General features: G+C 39.7%; 2 protein-coding genes across 2 annotated transcripts in view; one reads left to right on the top strand and one right to left on the bottom strand.

Annotated features, from left to right (window-relative positions):
* The window catches only part of LOC134211016 (protein qui-1), a 267806-nt gene that overhangs the window by 56338 nt on the left and 191488 nt on the right, over positions 1-19980 (bottom strand). The gene's annotated exons all lie outside the window — the stretch shown is intronic.
* Positions 1-19980, top strand: part of LOC134211017 (BTB/POZ domain-containing protein 6-like) — a 103966-nt gene that overhangs the window by 81386 nt on the left and 2600 nt on the right. The gene's annotated exons all lie outside the window — the stretch shown is intronic.

The following is a 19980-nucleotide window of genomic DNA, read 5'->3' as shown; positions in this document are numbered from 1 at the left end:
CTTATTTTCAAATCGATTAAAAAGGAGATCTTTGATGTCCCCACTATTTTTATGAGTTGGAATAGCTCCATGAGACTTCATTACACTATTATAAATACATAACAGAATTCGTTGAACTTCCATAATACTCCAAATTATTCATGAGTACGAATCTGAATATTCAAAATAATCAACATGGAGATCTTCGATGTCTCAACTATTTTTTTGAGTTGTAATAGCTCCACGGGATTGTTACACTATTATAGACGTTCGATTTCTACGACACTCCAAAATGGCTTTGAGCTCTGATCTGATATTTAAGTCGATCAACATGAAGATCTTTGAGGTTTCCACTATTTCTATGAGTTGAAAAAGCTCCACGGGACTTCGTTACACCATTATAGACACATAAAATTCGTTGGACATGTACAATCCAAACTGTCCATGAGTTCAATTCGTTATATTCAAATCGGTCAACATGAAGATGTACGATGGTCATAGCATGAATTTACCGCCAAAAAATTTTATGGTGAAGGACATCTAGGGAAGATCCATATAGTACGTCATGCGGAATAATTACCATTTTCAACACCCCTCTCCCCTTCGGACTTCTTGTAATGAACCTCTAGTTTTTTTTTATTATTCGCCCCCCCTCCCCTCCATCCCAGTAAGGATTTGACGCACTTCGTGAATAACCACCTTACACAAATTTCGTCAACAATGAGAGCATTTCTCAAAAAAAAAAACAACCAAGCTGCTAAATATTTTTTCGACGAAGAAGATTATTTTTGAAAAACTTAACTATTGATTCCTTTTGGTACACTGCTTTCAAAAAGTTTACTCCTAGTGTGCTGCATGTTTGCAGCAGTGCACCAGAGCTTAACGTGTCGATTCGAAAGTTTTACTGAAGCGCCTTCTGTTGACGATCTCGCAGAATCACATGAAATGGTTGCAGAGGAACTGAGAGATAGATTTTTTTTTGGCAACATGTTTTAGCTATTACAATTAATTCATTTTGGGATAAGTATGGTGTAAAGCGTTTGAAATTATTTTTTTTGATATTATTCATACGTAAAATACTTTACTCTTACATATAAATGTTAGTCTTAGTAACATCCATTTCCGTGCAATACTGAAACCAATTATATTGTCGATTGAATGTGTTGCGAGCTTCATTCAGTTCCATGATGGTTCTCCAACTAACAAACAAGCTTCAGAATCTATGAATCACTCTGTTGGTCTTTTAGACCTCCAAAATCTGAACTCATTTATGGTACCGTAGATATTCTGGGAATTTATTATTTGTATATACTGGTGTCCCGAGTAACACAATTGAGACCGATTCGGTTGCAACAACTCACATATGACTAGATTTGGTCGCACACAAGTGACAGCAACTCTTTTATGACAAGTGTGCTGCTTGGGGTACTGATGTCCCATGTCCCATGAGGTTTCTACAGCTGATACACCCGCTCAGGATCCTATGAATCACTCTGTTGGCCTCGTAGGCCTCCAATATCTGAACTCAAAAATCGTTTAGAGTTCGGTAGATATCCTGGGAGTGTTTAAATTTTTATATACTGGTGTAATGATGTCTCATGGGGTTTTTACAACCAGCACATAAGCTGAGTTGCCTTTCAATTACTCTGTTGGTCTTGTAGACCCTAAGATCTGAATTCAAGAATGATTTGGAGTATCGTAGATAATCTGGGAATATTCTTTTGTATATACTGGTGTAATGATGTAACATGGGGCTTCTCCAACTAACACACAAGCTCGGAAATCAATGAATCACTTTGTTGGTCTTAAAGACCTCCAATATCTGAACTCAAAAATGATTTGGATTAAGGTGCTCCGGGAATGGTGTGATTTGCGTATACTGATGTAATGATGTCCCATGGGGTTGCTCCAACTAACATACAATCTCAGGGCTCTATGACTCACTCTTTTGGTGCTGTAGAACTTCAATATCTGAACTAAAGAATGGTTTGGAGTACCGTAGCTATTCTGGGAATGTAGGATTTTTTATATATTGACATAATCATGTCTCATGGGGTTTCTACAACTAACACACAAGCTCAGGAACCTATCAATCACTCTGTTGGTCTTGTAGGCCTCCAAGATCTGAACTCAAGAATTGTTTGGAGTACCGTAGATATTCTGGGAATGTTGTATTTTGTATATACTTCTGTAATGATGTTCCAAGGGGCTCCTCCAACTAACACACAAGCTCGGGAACCTATGAATTACTCTGTTGATCTTGTAGACCTTCTGAACTAGGGTTCCTAGTACCGCCTCCTTTTTGTGGTACCGGTACTACGGTACTGAGAAAGTCCAGTACCAGTAGTACCGGGAAAATACCGGTACTAGAGTATTTTTATTGATATTGGATTTTGATCTGAATAATTTGCTCCTTTTACCTTAAATTTATAATGACTCAGATGCACGTTTAGTCATGTATGGTATACTGTTTTCCGCGAGCAGTAACGGCCGTCAATTTACCTTAGGATTTGGCATTGTGTCCAAAGTAGTAAATAAGAAGGTGTTGTTGAAGTAGATCTACACACGAAAGATATTTTAGTTACAAGATAAATATTGTCGTTTCGGTTCCCTTTGTTCTGTCTCTAAAAGTTAAAAAAAAAGTACAGAACTGTTAAATCTAGTGACAATCTTTATCTTGTAACTGAAATATCATTTATCCACACCTTCTTATTTACTTCACTGCTGAGAATTCTCGGCACATCATGCATAGACCTCCATAAACGTTATATCAGAAATGATCCCACAGGCAAGTTGGTGTAAATTACAGATCGCGGAAAATTAGATTGGAAATTTTCAGAGTTTTACAACATTATTTTTTAACACATCTGCATTTTGAGGAGATGTATTATTTTATAGTAAATAGCATAACTTGGGAAATCAATTGCAAAAGACCGTTTGTCATCTAAACACACATAAATAAGTAAAAAAATAACAGCACCCAAAAAACAAATCTGACAATTATTGTATAAAATCTGGGCATATACAATTCTGTAAGCTTTTTATACAAATATTGTATTAAAATAATACAAATCTGTATTAATTCAATACAACAGTTGTATTAAAATCTTCCAAAATTGTATATGCCCAATTATTATACGGTTTCTGTAAGGTTCTTATGCAGAACTGTATTAAAATCTGCCATTTGCTGGTTGGGTGAGGGTTTGCTCTTTTGGTAAACGTATCTCATTTAAAACTTTATTCTTGATCAACTGCTGCTGCAGCGTCAATGAATTTATAGCACAAAGTTGGATTGCGATCCTATTTGGGCAAACTGAAATACAACTGCTCAGTTGTCCACTGAATTGCGGTACTCAATTTAGAGCTTTTATGCATATTTATGAAAAAGTGAAAACATATTCAAAATCGTGATTTTCTAGAAATATTTGGTCAGATTTAAACATTCCTCCATATTTATATTTTATTCCAAGTACTGACACCTCGGTACCGTAAATACCGGTTCTCGCTGGTGTTTGGTACCGGTATTTCCGGTACCAAAAATCGTCGGTATTCCCGGTATTTTCGGTACTACCGGTACCACAACCCTAATCTGAACTCAAAAATAGTTTGGAAATCGGTACTGGTACTGTTCTGGTTACACTGAAATTTCATAAAAATAGTTAAATTATGTTTCAAGTAGCATTGCCAACTTCAAATTAGGATTGAGGCCCCGTAAAATGCTTTGTTGTTTATGTAGATCATCAAGATCTGAACTCAAGGAAGGTTTGGAAGCCCTAGAAGATCTCAAAAAAAATATTTTACCCCAAATTTCTACTTTTTCATGGTTTGTATAAGTTTTTGAAGCAGAATGTCCAAAATTTATGTTGAAATACGACGAAAAAATAATCCGTATTGAATCGGTTAAGAGTTGAATCAAAAGTAGTCACTGCCCCTAGGAAACCAGAATTCCGGAATTCCGGAATGTGACCAAACGGCCCAAATTCTCTCAGAGAACATTCCTATGGATCACATTGTTACAAGACAGCATTTACCTTAAAATGTAGAACGTGTTGTTCAATTGACATGTTAAACGAAAGCATTAAACAGGCTCGTAATTAATATCTGTAAATAGAGGTGTGCGTCACCGTCGATGAAAATTTTTCACGCCGATTCAAAATTAAAGAAATCCACAGGATTCTCCGTTTAAATTTCTTTGATTTATTGGAATTTCCGTTGATTTTTCCGCATTGGCGTCTATAGCACCTATATCTATTTTCTCTAGTTTAAGCTTATTTTCAAAAAAATTTCGAACATTTTAACCTCATTAAACTATCTTAGTGGTTATGTGATAAATACGGTCCAACCACCGACCGAATTGTGGAACATTTACACTCATCCATATTTTTTTTTCTCAAGCACATGCTTTCTGCTGTAGCCCATAGTATCGAAGAATGTTTGTTTACCGGCCGATGATTGCTACAACCAAGGATGTTATCGATCATGTAGTAATTTGCGTTTGATCATTTAGTAGTTTGTCAATAACTCATTCCAGAAGCTGAATTTCAAAAGTTGTTGTATGGTGGACTTCTAGTGCGAAGGTTTTTCTACAACTCTGCCTAAGAGTTCGTTGTTCGAATTCCACTAGTAGCGGAGTTATAGCACTAGTTGCAGTAACTTAAACTAAATGATTGGAATTTTGTTATCATTTAGTCTAAGCTACTGAAACTATAGCTATAACTCCGTTACTAGTGGAATTCAAACAACGTACCATTTGGCAGAGTTGTAGAAAAACCTTCGCACAAGAAGTCCACCATACAACACATTTTGAAATTCCGCTTCTGGAAAGAGTTATTGACAAACTACTAAATGATCGAACGCAAATTACTAAATGATCGATAACATCCTTGGCTACAACGACTCAAACTGATAGCGCATGGCTTTGCGTCTAGGTGTAGTAGCGCTCGGTTTTGTCCCGCACACTGAAAGGACAATATGTGACGGATCGCCGTCAGGTTCCCACCGGTAGGCTGTGGAAATTGTTTGCATATGTCACAAATATGCTATCTATCTCGAATAAAAAAATGCAACATTCGTCCAGGGATTCCGACGGAAATCCTCCAAGGGTTTCGATGAGAATCCTTTAGTGAATCTCCAGAGATTTCGGAATATTCTAAACATATCGAAGGGAACCTCCAGGGATTCTGAAGGCAATCCATCAATGATTCCGGCAGGAATGTTCCAAGGATTCCAGTGAAAATCTTATGAATATCTTCCATCCTCTAGGAATTTCGACTTCCAGGAATATTCCAGGAATTTGAATGGGAATGTTCCAGTGAATCTGACGGAAATGCTTCAGGAATTACCAATGCAAATCTTTAAGAGATTTCGAATGGAATCCTCCGGAATTCCGACGAGAATATGCCAGGAATTCGAACTGAAATGTTCCAGAGATTGTGTCAGAAATCCTCCAGGAATACCAACGTTATCGTGAATGTTCAGGGATTTCGTAGGCAATGTTCTAGGGATGTAGGAGCAAATCATTCAGAGATTCCGAGATAAATATTCAAGGGATTCTGAAGCAAATCGTCGAAGTATTCTGAAATAAATCAAATGCCGAAGCAAATCTTCGAACAACTCTGGAGGAATTCCGAAGCAAATTAACAAGAGATTCTGAAGCAAATCCTCCATCGATTATGAAGAGTATCCCCCATAGATTTCCAAGGGTATCCCTTAACGATACCGAAAGGATCCAATGTAAATTCTTTTGGATTCCGGTTGGAATACTTCGATGATTCTGAAACTGTCACTCTAGTCCGTGACGGTTGACCACATGTCTTTGACTGCTGGCAAAGCATCAAGTTTGCTTTGATTGATATTTTGGTGGCTCTACGTTGCTGTTCATATCAAGCTTACTTTGATGCTTTCAAATCAATTAGATATTGCCTTTTCATAATTAACAACAAGTGCAATTTCACTGACACAAAGGAATTTTTCTCGGACATGAAAAAAAAGCTCATTTGTCTTCCACTCATTTCATTAGGATAGGCTCATTTTTTTCAGTAATTAATTATGCTATGTGTTTAAAATTAATATCACTGCTAACTAAATTTTCGAATCCCAACTAATTTATTTCTAGGGAGGGCAAAAAATATGAATAATCCACTTTGAAACTACTGAATAAATATAAAAGAACCATCAGGTCACTTCTGCCAAGTGCTTAATGAGCACTTAGCTGCGAGGCGGCAATGTCCCAGTGAGGGATGTAATGTCAATGAAAAAGAAGAAGAAGACTTTGGGCCTAACGTGTTATTCTTGACTTTCGGCCAAACGACAGGTAGGGCCATTTGGCCGATAGACACAAGGCCGAAAGGTGTTTGGCCGAATATGTCATTCGGCCGAACAAACCATTAGGCCAACACCCATCTGGTCGACAATTTTATTTAGCTGAAATGGACATACAGCCGAAAATGTAATATTACTCGTTCAGTAATCAACATTTGGCCGTTGGACCAAATGACATTTTCAACCAAATGGCCCTTTCTGTCAAACAACCAGTTCGGCTGAACTACATTTTCGGCCTTATAAACCATTCGGCCAAACCATCATTTCAGCAAAACAACCATTTCAGTGTTAGAGATAAGTGCTTTTTCGGCCAAATTACCAATTCAGCTAAATGTCGCTTTGGCCAAAGGAATTTTTTGGCCAACTGTTTTCCGTTGTATAACCATTTTGCCCAAACGCTCATTTCGGTCAAATACAATTCGGCTTGATGATTTTCAACTTAACGTATTATTTGGCCTAATGGCTTTCCTAAAATGATTTCTGGACAAATGACACTTCCTATTTTTTTAAAATAATTTTCCATTGAATGTCCGAAGAATTTTTATGGACAATATATTCCCTGTAGACATCCAAAGAAATTCCTTCAAAAATCTTGTTTGAAGGAACGGTTTCCCGAAAAAAATTAAAAAAAACTTAAAGTTCTGAATAATTTTGGTTAAAATTTCGTAATATTCACCGTATAAATTCCGAAGAATTTTCCATAGAAAATTTAAAAAATCCCCTGCAAATTTCAATGAATTTCCTATGAAAATTTCGAACAATTTGCCGTTGAAATCCTATTTCTATGTTGATGTCCATATTTTGAACAATCTCCCGCTGAAGATTTGAATAATTTGAATAAATTTTAAAAAATACTCAACAGATACTTTCCGTGGATCCGTGTCGAAACTTGAAACAATTTTCCTTAGAAATTCCAAAGTGCTTCTAAGAGGAAATTCCAAAAAAATTACAAAACTTCATAGTAGTTGCCATGTAAAATCTGAAAATAATTTTCAAATGAATATCTTGGAGAAGCTCAGAGAATTTTCAATAGAAATTCATCAGATTTGTCCGTCTGATATCAAAAGATTGTTCCGTTGAAGTCTTGAAAACATCCTTAAAAAATGCAGAAAAAAATCTTCAAGAACCGAACGTAAAAAATCTCCACGCCGATTCACGCCGCCGCCGGCTAAAATGGCTTTCGGCGTGACGCCGAAAACGCCGCCACCGACTAAAATTCGGACAAACGCCCCCGCCGCCGATTTTCGGACCGGCGCACACCTCTACCTGTAGAAGTGTTAAATAAATATATTGTCCTACTTGTGGACTGCGATACCAGTAAAGAAGAACAAATAAGATTTATATTTAAATTTCTACTTTTTATTAGAAATTATATACCGTTTGTAGAAATAACTTGCAATCCCATGAGATGAACGTGTTGAACAATCTGCAAACACAATTAATCACAATCTGTCAGTTATTATCTTTTCCCTGGAGCTATATGATTCCAATGTGCTCTTCCTACTTTCACTGGGAGGCAGATAGGGTTACTGTTCCGGTTCTTTATCTCATTGTACCTCAATTCATTCTATAATAAACCGTATTATCATTGAAATCTTTTTCAGCTGTAATTACGCATGTTATCAAAATACCCGACCTAATTGATGATTTATGCATTTACATATAAAAAATGGATTTGAGACCGTGAGATCGAGAATGGCACAGTTCTCCTATTTAGCATGAATGTTATTCACATGAAAGCTCAGGTATTTCATAGTTGAACAATGCCCAGTTTCTATTCAAGCATCCACAAAGAACCACTTGTTCGATAGGTAGAAACTTTTCCATGATTTTCCTCTCTCGGATCTTCGTGTACGTAGCTAGAAAAATAATGGACCACCAGCAACCTGCCAGTTACAATGTAAGCTTCTCTACCTTCACTACCTTTACGATGTGACACGATTCTTCTGCACAACTAACAACGCCAATTCTCGCTTGACTTCTCGTGGTTGCTTACAAGAAGATTGAGAGAGTGGGAGGTTTTCCCCATTGTCAATCTAGCTGGAGCGGAGCACTCTTGTCATTGAATTCAAGAAAAAAGGGTTACTTTTTATCGTACACAGAAGTGAGTCAAGTCGATTTCTTATGCAAGATCCGGAACGCATTGGCAAGTGCACGGTATTGTATTGGATTTGCACCTGAATAAAGTTGAACTTTTTGCCGGCTTCATTAACAATGCGATAGCTGGCAGCATTTGCTTTCTAGGTAATCAGAAGTGCACAAACTAGAATGGTTTAAGAAAAGAACTTCGCTTCAGTACGGATGAATGAGCTTGGAAAGGTGGGATAGAATGGAGAGGGGCTTAGTTTCAGCTAAATCGTAATAATGTTGATACTCATTTAGCTGAGTTTTATTGTAGGCTTGTATAAGACAAATCTGAAATGCCTTGGTGATGTAATTTTCGATGTACTGCATTTAAGCTTTTAAATCAGAAAACGTCCAAAACGCAGCGACCCCAACCTTAGTCTTAAAGATCTTTTATATATAAAACGTAATTGTTCTTATTCTACGAGTGGAGTGACATAGGAGATGACTCATCTTAATTAAGCTATTCCCTGAGTCGAATGCAGTGAGAAAAGTCGTTTTGAGCAATCGACATGCGTAAAAATTCAAAACAATTAGGGTAGCCGGTAGCATGAAGGCTCCCCCAGACCTAAGTGATTTCGGCGCAGCGACGTTTATAACTCTGCCGCATTCCAACCAAAAGGATTGATTTTTTGCACATTACTAGAAAACTACAGAAACCAACAATGTAAAAAATCAGAAGGGTTATATACAAGATACGACCGCCCGACGTAAACTACGTAAAACAGATTATAAGATAATTCATTTGATTGCCTATGTCACTGGTTTGAGCATAAGCTTAAAGTGATTCAAATTTTGACTTTTTCGCTCCCCTATGCTTGAACAATAACATTTGCTATTTTAATGAACCTGCTAAATTTTTAACTGTTTTGATTGTAATTTGACTGAGCGTGAGCACGAGCAGATACTTGTATGGAAATTACTTGTATGGAAATTATAAATTATAATAATCGCCCCTTATGTGTAAAATCTTTTTGTAAGGCGGCCCATTAACTATTTAAATATAGCCAACCCGAAGACTTCATAGAATATTTCCTAATATGTAAGACAGTTATTGTTCCGAAGCGATCGGAATGTGGCTCATTATTGATATTTATGTAGTTCTTTTACGTGTTAAATTGATTTTCCCACGATTCGGTATTTCGCGAGTATGTTCTGCACCGATTGATCGATCTCTCTATGAATCTCTCCGGCGCATCTCACGTACATGATAACCTGAGTGCTATGCGATTTATTTACGCATCGTATTCTACGAAGAGTGTGTATCATGCTACCGTTTCACATGCGATATATCATGAGACACAGCTCATGAGGCGGTCACATGTGCTGCCTTGAGTCGTACGGCTGTACCCAAGATGAATACACCACTAGGTGTTCCAATCTGCCAAATTCACGATTCAGCCATCTTGGATTTTAGTATGAGAGAGCCAGCCGGTTTGTTTAAGTTTTGCACCGAAAATGAATTTTTCACCCCCGCCTTCTTCTCGTCCATAAATTGAGCACATTGAAACACCTAGCTGTGTATTCATCTTGGCTGTACCAGCTTTGTCTTTTCCTACCTAGAGGAAGGGGGGGCAAAATGCCCTAGCTAAGCAAACACTGCTTTATTGTCTCATTTGTAACGCTATTCATGGGTATTTTTACATTATGCAACAGTTAAACAAGATAGCTAGTTGATGCCATTCAAAAATTGTCAAAAATCTCAATCATATTGATATTATTCACATTTCAAAAAAGTGGTGATATTCTGTTGCCGGAAAACTCATGAGGCAAAACGCCTTTTAGTTGGCAACTACTAGGGAACAAAGTACCATGCGTCGGCGAATCAGCATTCTGGTATGGATAGTGCGTGAAGACGCAAGTACAATGTGGGTTAGCGCCACTAGGGCGTTTGCCTCGCCAAAATGTTAGATGTTTCTTTAAAATGTGGAAATTTTCGGTTTTTCCGACCTTCCCATACACTATTTTGAAACTTTTTTCGCCTAACCTACATAATTTTAGATCTAGTTTTGTTACGGCCATCTTAATGACGGTAAATATGACGGGAACCACAAAAGGCGTTTTGCACCGGTGGGGGGGGGGGGGGCGTTTTGGGGCCTCTTCCCCTACTCATTTCGCGTTGAAGTAAACGGAAGAGAGCAAAACGCGAGCGTTGTACCATGGTGGAATAGGGTGAGTGTAGGCTATCCATGTTTTGAACCAAAATGAAAGCGTTTGGCGTGTCGTTGATTATTATTATAATTATTATAAAATAATAATTATTATAAAATATTCATAGAAACATGTTATTGCAGCAAACTTTACTTTACATGAAAGGATAGTTCAAAATCTTTCTTCTTTTTACTCTCCTAAAAAATCTAATCATTATACAACTAAGTTCATGTATGGAATACAGTAAAAATCCATAAACACGCAAATTTGGTTGCCTATTCATCATCTTGCATTGGATTAGTAACTCGAAACTAGCAACCCTATAACCAGAGACCGGCTGAGTGAAAAACTGACGAAATGACAAAATATGAAAATGCATGACATCGTTAAAATTATACTGGCAGCACTTGAACTTTTTGCTTGCTTCTTATGGAAGCAAAAAGTAAACAAGTCGACTTGGAACCGCTTTTGACGGTTGGATTGGAAACAAGATGGCGTGTTCGCCAATCTCTTATTCTAGTATTTCTACTCGAAACGTGTGAAAACCGCCCTAATTATCGATATGATTCTTTTTTTATATCCAAAATGTGAACAAATTAATTCCGTCATGCACTTGCAATGCAGACTTGGCTGTAATAACAAGTTCAAACCACGGTATGTTTTAGTTCAACCCATGATCACTTTTCTCCTTGCATAAATATTACAATTTTACCCTTTTATAATATATTTTTCGGTTCTACGATGATGTCAATCGATTCAAGATAAAAATGGTTTTCTTCTAATACATAGAACTTACTCCTGTGTTATGATTTCAACCATTACTAACCTTTTGAAATTGTGCCATTGGTGGGGGGGGGGGGGACTGGTGTAAAATTCAGTACGTGATTTATTCGCTTAACTTTAATATTTAAGCAATATAGTTTAAAGTGACTCGGAGAGGCACTACACACCATGCTATTTTTCCTATTTTTGTCTTATTCTAACTTTTCCCCTCGTAATTCTGGAGCAGAAAATTTCAGTTTTCTGTTGTGTGGTGTAACTGTAAATGATACTTTTGGTACGCGTGGTACTTTTTCAAAGTCATATCTTTTTATTTATTATCAGACTAAGGCCGGAGTGGCCTGTGCTGCACATAAAAGTCTTCTCCATTCAGATCGGTCCATGGCTGCACTTAGCCAACCACGCAGTCTGCGGAGGGTCCGCAAATGGTCCTCCACCTGATCGATCCACCTTGCCCGCTGTGCACCTCGCCTTCTTGTTCCCGTCGGATCATTGTCGAGAGCCATTTTCACCGGATTACTGTCCGACATTCTGGCTACGTGCCCGGCCCACCGCAGTCTTCCGATTTTCGCGGTGTGAACGATGGATGGTTCTCCCAACAGCTGATGCAACTCGTGGTTCATTCGCCTCCTCCACGTACCGTCCGCCATCTGCACTCCACCATAGATGGTACGCAACACTTTCCTTTCAAAAACTCCCAGTGCGCGTTGGTCCTCCACGAGCATCGTCCAGGTCTCGTGTCCGTAGAGAACTACCGGTCTTATAAGCGTTTTGTAGATAGTCAGTTTGGTACGGCGGCGAACTCTATTCGATCGGAGCGTCTTGTGGAGTCCAAAGTACGTATGATTTCCAGCCACTATGCGCCTCCGAATTTCTCTGCTGGTATCGTTATCGGCGGTCACCAGTGAGCCCAAGTACACGAATTCTTCAACCACCTCGATTTCGTCACCACCGATAGAAACTCGTGGTGGGCGGCTCACATTGACCTCTCTTGAGCCTCTTCCTATCATGTACCTCGTCTTCGACGTGTTGATGACTAGTCCAATCCGTTTAGCTTCGCTTTTCAGTCTGATGTAGGCTTCCTCCATCATCTCAAATTTACGTACCATGATATCAATGTCGTCGGCGAAACCAAATAACTGGACGGACTTCGTACCAATCGTTTCAATCCCTGCCCTTCGTATTACTCCCTCCAAAGCGATGTTGAATAGCAGACACGAAAGACCATCACCTTGCCGCAACCCTCTACGCGTTTCGAAGGGACTCGAGAATGCCCCTGAAACTCGAACTCGAACGCACATCACCCGATCCATCGTCGCCTTGATCAACCGTATCAGTTTATCCGGAAATCCGTGTTCGTGCATTAGCTGCCATAGCTGGTCCCGATCGATTGTATCATATGCGGCTTTGAAGTCGATAAATAGATGATGTGTGGGCACGTTGTATTCGCGGCATTTTTGCAATACCTGACGTATGGCGAACACCTGGTCTGTGGTAGAGCGTTCACCCATAAATCCCGCCTGGTACTGCCCCACGAACTCTCTTGCAATTGGTGTTAGTCGGCGGCATAAAATTTGGGAGAGTACCTTGTAGGCGGCGCTCAGCAATGTGATTGCGCGGTAGTTGCTACAACCCAGCTTATCATCCTTTTTGTAGATGGGACACACGACACCTTCCATCCACTCCTGCGGCAGAACCTCATCCTCCCAAACCTTGGTAATCACCCAGTGCAGCGCTCTAGCCAGTGCTTCACCACCGTGTTTAAACAGCTCTCCTGGTCAACTCCAGGGGCTTTGTTGTTTTTCAGCCGGCCGATCTCCTCCTGGATTTCCTGGAGATTCGGAGCCGGAAGTCGCATGTCCTGCGCGCGTGCTCCTAGGTTCATTACCATACTGCCACCGTTGTCTGCCATATCGCCATTCAGGTGCTCTTCGTAGTGCTGCCGCCACCTTTGGATCACCTCACGCTCGTTTGTAAGAAGGTTCCCGTTTATGTCCTTACACATATCGGGCTGTGGCACGTGGCCCTTACGTGAACTTCTCATAAAACTTTCGTGCGTTATCAGCGCGGTACAGTTCCCCGTCTCTTCACGGTCTCGATCTTCCTGCTGACGCTTTTTCCTCCGGAAAATCGAGTTTTGTCTGTTCCACGCCCGTTTGTATCGTGCCTCGTTCGCCCTCGCGCGGTTTTGCAGCAATCTCGCCCATGCTGCATTCTTCTCCTCAACTAACTGCTCACATTCGCCGTCATACCAGTCGTTTCTCTGATCCGGAGCCACCGTGCCTAGTGTAGCGGTTGCGGTGCTTCCAATGGCGGATCGAATATCTCTCCAGCCATCTTCAAGAGATGCTGCGCCTAGCTGCTCTTCCGTTGGGAGTGCCACTTCCAGCTGCTGCGCGTAGTTATGGGCTAGTCTACCGTCTTGCAGCCGCCCAATGTTTAGCCGCGGCGGACGACTCCGACGCGTGTTGATCACCGTCGAGAGTTTTGAGCGCAGACATACTGCAACGAGGTAGTGGTCGGATTCAATATTCGCACTGCGGTAAGTGCGTACGTTCGTGATGTCGGAGAAGAATTTACCGTCGATTAGAACGTGGTCGATTTGGATTTACGTTACTTGATTAGGTGATCTCCATGTGGCCTTGTGGATATTCTTGCGGGGGAAGAAAGTGCTTCGGACTGCCATTCCGCGGGAGGCTGCAAAGTTTATGCATCGTTGGCCGTTGTCATTCGATACGGTACCCGAGCAGCACAAGTCAGACAAAAATGGTTGCAGCAACTTCATTGCGACTAAATCTGGTCACATATGAGTTGCAGCAACCTATGTGAATCATGTGTGCTGCTAGGGTATGCAGACTATCCGGTCCGATTACCGGTCTATACATTACCTCCCTTCCTACCTGAGCGTTCATGTCACCGATGACGATTTTGACGTCCCGCAGTGGGCATCCATCGTATGTCTGCTCCAGCTGCGCATAGAACGCTTCTTTCTCGTCGTCGGATCTCCCTTCGTGTGGGCAGTGCACGTTGATGATGCTATAGTTGAAGAAACGGCCTTTTATCCTCAGCTTGCACATCCTTGCGTTGATTGGCTGCCACCCAATCACGCGTTGGCGCATCTTTCCCAACACTATGAAGCCGGTTCCCAGCTTGTTGGTGGTGCCACAGCTTTGGTAGAAGGTAACCGCTCGATGCCCGCTTTTCCACACTTTCTGTCCTGTCCAGCAGATTTCCTGCAGCGCTACGACATCGAAGTTGCGGGGATGTAATTCATCGTAGATTATCCTGTCGCAACCTGCGAAGCCTAGCGACTTGCAGTTCCATGTTCCAAGCTTCCAATCGTGATCCTTTATTCGTCGCCTAGGTCGTTGCCGATTGTATCGAGTCGTATTATCTTCTATGTCGTTCGTAATGGTTGTTTTTAAAGGCGGCTTATTGGGCCTGCGCAAACCTCCTGTCTCGTCGGAGGGCCGTCGTGTCAGGGCTGTTTAGCGTCCCACCTAACAGGTTTAACAGGGCCCACTGTCAAACCCCACCACATCCTAGGCAGGCGCCACAACTCGCAGATGACCTGGGGAGGGATCGTCAAGCCCTTGGACATAGTCCCTGCTGCTCCCAAGTCATATCTGTTATAGGAATAAAGATTTACATCCACGGTATACAGAAAACAAGGTAGCCTCGTTAGAAAAATGACACTTCGAATGTGACGCATGTTTTATCGCCACATGTTGGAGCACAAAAGTAAGCATGCTGCGACCGTAGAGCATCGTCTCGGTCCAGCTTGTGTGAAGATAGCAGTGACGTCACATGTTTATATTCAAACTGAATGTTTACATACGTGATGAGCCTGCCTTGTTTTTTGTATGCCGTGATTTACATCTATGATCGAAATGTTTAAATGAACCTTATGGCTTGCTGTGTTCCTAAATTTGCTATCCATACTTTTTTTTTTTTAACTAATTTTATTTGTTAATTATCTAATACATGCATTCATCTCTTAGACTAGGTGTTCCGTGTTTTCTTAACACTATCATCCTTATTTGCTATGTTATATTTTTAGTTATTATTAATACATTTCAATTGCCTCTGGCAGTTAGAATTTTTCCTCTGGTTGAATTGAACCATGTAGGAATTACAATGTTTTCTACTTAAACTAAACTTAACCTAATTTATACTAAGGGTACAAGGAGCTAATCGTTGCAATAGAAGATTGTAACGATTTTTGTCTGAAATTGGAAATTATTTTGTTGGACATTTGTTGCAATGTCTCAATATTAGAAATTCTATAAGGTTCATTGGTACTATACCACGGAGGCAACTTCAGAATCATTTTCAAAATTTTATTTTGAATCCTCTGGAGTGCCTTCTTTCTGGTATTGCAGCAACTAGTCCATATTGGCACAGCATACAACATGGCTGGTCTAAAAATTTGTTTGTTAATCAAAAGTTTGTTTTTAAGACAAAGTTTTGATTTTCTGTTTATAAGTGGATATAGACACTTAATATATTTGTTACATTTGGCTTGAAGGCCTTCAATGTGATTTTTAAAAGTTAATTTTTGATCTAGCAGAAGTCCTAAATATTTAGCTTCGCTAGACCAATTAATTGGAACTCCATTCTTCATGACAATATGTCTGTTAGAAGGTTCCAAATAAGAAGCTCTTGGCTTATGTGGGAAAATTATAAGCTGAGTTTTGGAAGCATTCGGGGAAGTTTTCCATTTCCGCAAGCAAGTGGAGAAATTATCCAAACTTTTTTGCAATCTACTACAATGACACGAAGGCTACGCCCTTTGACTGAGAGACCTGTGTCATCTGCAAACAAAGATTTTTGACACCCTGGTGGTAAATCAGGTAAGTCAGAAATAAAAATGTTATACAAAATGGGCCCCAGTATGCTGCCTTGGGGGACACTATTCTTACAGGTAATCTATCAGATTTAGAATTCTGATAGTTTACCTGCAGTGAGCGATCTGATAAATAATTTTGGATCAGTTTAATAATGTACAGAGGAAAATTAAAATTCATCAATTTTACAATCAAACCTTTCATGCCAAACACTGTCAAATGCTTTCTCTATATCAAGAAGAGCAACTCCAGTCGAATATCCTTCAGATTTGTTGAGCTGAATTAAGTTCGTAACTCATAATAACTGATGAGTGGTTGAATGCCCATGGCGAAAACCAAATTGCTCATCAGCAAAAATAGAATTGTCATTAATATAAACCATCATTCTATTTAAAATAATTTTTTCAAACAGTTTGCTTATTGAAGAAAGCAAACTGATTGGGTGATAACTAGAAGCCTCAGCTGGATTTTAGTCCGGCTTCAAAATTGGTACAACTTTGGCGTTTTTCATTTATCTGGGAAGTATGCCAATTGAAAACATTTGTTAAATAAATTAACCAAAAAGGATAAAGAGCTCTCAGGAAGTTTTTTGATAAGTATGTAGAAAATACCATCATCACCCGGGGCTTTCATATTTTTAAATTTTCTAGTAATAGATCTCACTTCATCCAAATTAGTTCCCAATGAAGGGTCAAAACTATTATCTTGATCGAGAATGTCTTCGAAGCTTCGTGAAACCTGATCCTCAATTGGACTAGTGAGACCTAGACTAAAATTATGGGCACTCTCGAACTGCTGAGCAAGCTTTTGAGCCTTTTCGCCATTTGTTAATAAAATTTTATTTCCCTCTTTAAGCGCTGGAATTGGCTTTTGAGGTTTTTTAAGAATTTTCGTTAATTTCCAAAAGGGTTTCGAACTGGGATCCAACTTCGAGACATTATTCTCAAAGTTGGTATTTCTCAGATTAGCGAAACGTTTTTTAATTTCATTTTGAAAATCTCGCCAAATAACTTTCAAAGCGGGATCGCGAGTTCTTTGGTATTGCCTTCGCCTCACATTTTTAAGACGGATCAGTAGCTGAAGATCGTCGTCAATAATAATGGAGTTGAATTTAATTTCACATTTAGGAATTGGAATGCCTCTGGCTTCGACAATTAAATTTGTCAAAGATACGAGAGCATTATCAATATCACTTTTGGTATCGAGAGGAATATCTGGTATATCGGGAATATCGAATATCGGGTCTGCTAGTAATTCATAAAACAAGAAAAAATAACACTAGTAACAAAATTCAATAGATAAAATCAAGCTCTATCTGGTAAAAGGGCGAATGTCGCAAGAGAGAATTCTCTTCGTCGACTTCCCCTCTTTTAAATAAAAGTGACAAGCAGAGGATTTCTTTGCAGTTTATCACCTCAGAATGCAAGTTCGCATTGTTTTCTATCGTCCTGAGGTGATAAACCACAAAGAAATCCACTGCTTGTCACTTTTATTAAAAAGAGGGGAAGTCGGCGAAGAGAATCCTCTCTTGCGACATTCGCCCTTATTCCAGATAGAGCTTGAAATATGTCTTTTTCTGCCAGCTGATAAAAGTGCGAATTGAAAACAAAACAGATGATAGGGATTGAGTTCTCACTAATACCATCATACTGACTCGATCCCGATTCGTCTTTCGTTCGGTTATTCAGAGTCGGGGTCGGATCTGACCCAGGTTTAAAACCGAAAACGACATAAGTGAACGTATTTAGAATAGTTTCGAGATTGTTTTCAGGCTTATCACTTTCCGCCAAGGGACCGACAATGAGAGAGTAGATATTTTAGCAGCCTCAGCGGCAGCACCAACAACAATAACAACAACAGCAGCACTGCCGTAATCTGAGAAAGTGACGTAAGCGCCAATTTACAACATGCATGTTTTACATTTTTCTGTTGAAGAGCTCGATGAGCACTACTCGTTAACACCATTTTTGGAGAATGGCGTATACGTCACTTTTTCAGATTACGGCAGAGCAGTAGCGCTATATTATAGGAAGCAGTACTAAAGCAACTACAATTATACTATCAATCGTTACTTGACAATAAACTTAAAATTGGAGTTAATCGACGGATTTCCAATTGTATTTACCGCCTTACCATATATAATATAATGTAACCGCCACCAACAGTGTTTCTCAAGTTCAGGCGGCTTATTGGGCCTGCGCAAACCTCCTGTCCCGTCGGAGGGCCATCGTATCATGTCTGTTTTGTGTCCCACCTGACACCAGGACTTGAAATTGTGCGCTTAGATGGACACACGGTCGCTTTGGTGGAGCCTACTTGCGGGTACATGCAACTTTTTATAGGAGTTTAAACCCCATCTCATCCTAGGCAAACCCCACAACTCGTCGATGGCCTGGGGAGAGATAGTCAAGCCCTTGACATAGTACCTGCTGCCCGCATTAAGGGTTAACGTTAGGGTTAACGAAGGCTGTTCCAAAATGCTCATAATCATTGATTTTACGACATTTATGAGGTATCTTAAAATCTCGACGTGTAAGGGCAAATCTGAAGTCAGATCGGACGGAAATTGGCATTTAACGAAAATCAACATACTGGACGGAACAGAACGTTTCGGTTAACGAACACTGGTATGTTATTGCTTTCCATCTCGCAGCCAACTGGCTAGATTTCTAGACAAAAGTGGTTTCTATGAAGCCATCAGCTATTCCGAAACCTGCCTCATTTGTTCAAATCTTGCCAACTTAATCAATTTATCATGTGAGCAGTGCACACCTGCTTCAAATGTTCCGTGGCAGACGCCGAGCCTATTTACAAATGGCTTGCATATAAGATCAAGAATAACTCTCGCAGTAAGCTTTTTTATCGAGTAAATCTACGTTGTCAGCAACAAACAGTCGTTGCAATGATGAGAAATGCGCGTCGGTTGAGGCAGTAGCAATAGATCAAAGCGCCTTGCTGTTTCAAAGGAATCCTCATCATCGTACAGGATGTAGAGAAGTTACCGTTTTGTCCCAAATCCCGAACATGACTCATATTCCGAACACTGGCGTTTTTGCGCCATAAAACCAAAACTTCCATCGATTTTCCGTACTGAAGATCAAAATTACATAGCGAATTCAAGATCCTATGAAGAAACATTACACGAATGAAGCCAAAATGTTCGTTTAAAAGTAAGGGTTCCGGATATGAGTCATGTTCGGAATTCGAGTCAAAACGGTAGTAAGCAGATCACTTGAACGGGTTAAATCTGAAGATTTTTCCATCAGTCACGAGTGGAAGCACTGCTGCTTTATTTCGAGGTCCCTTCCACATTGATTTCTCTAGATTTAGTTATAGGTAAACCGTAAGAAGCTCTTGAATTTCCTAAAAAGAAGTGGAAAATTTGTATAGAAAAAAAAATTAACGAAGAGAATGGAATGTTATATTTTTGCATATTCTGACGATTATCATCTTTCTGCTTCTTCTTCTTCATGCAACATCAAAGCGCCAATTGCTTAGCAGTTTTTTTGCTTAGTAAAAACAGTACAAATGAACTTCGCTATCAGTATTTCTGTGGTATTTAACTTGAACCAAACCAAAAGCCTGAGATTTTAATCCGTCAAGATCAATGTTTTGCATGCTCAATACTTTTTAAAGACTTTTATATCCATTCCATTTCTGTTATGGTTTTCATTCTGTTTTATTTTCACTAACAGCTGCTGATATGGATAACGATATCGTTTGCTGCGACGTTTGCAAGAAGCAAGAGCAGAATTCAAATAAAATTGTTTCCTACATG

This window comes from Armigeres subalbatus, chromosome 2 (genome assembly GCF_024139115.2).
Source record: "Armigeres subalbatus isolate Guangzhou_Male chromosome 2, GZ_Asu_2, whole genome shotgun sequence".
In the NCBI taxonomy this organism is placed as follows: Eukaryota; Metazoa; Arthropoda; class Insecta; order Diptera; family Culicidae; genus Armigeres; species Armigeres subalbatus.
The sequence above is the reverse complement of the archived record's forward strand: the minus strand, read 5'-3'. Positions and strand labels throughout refer to the sequence as shown.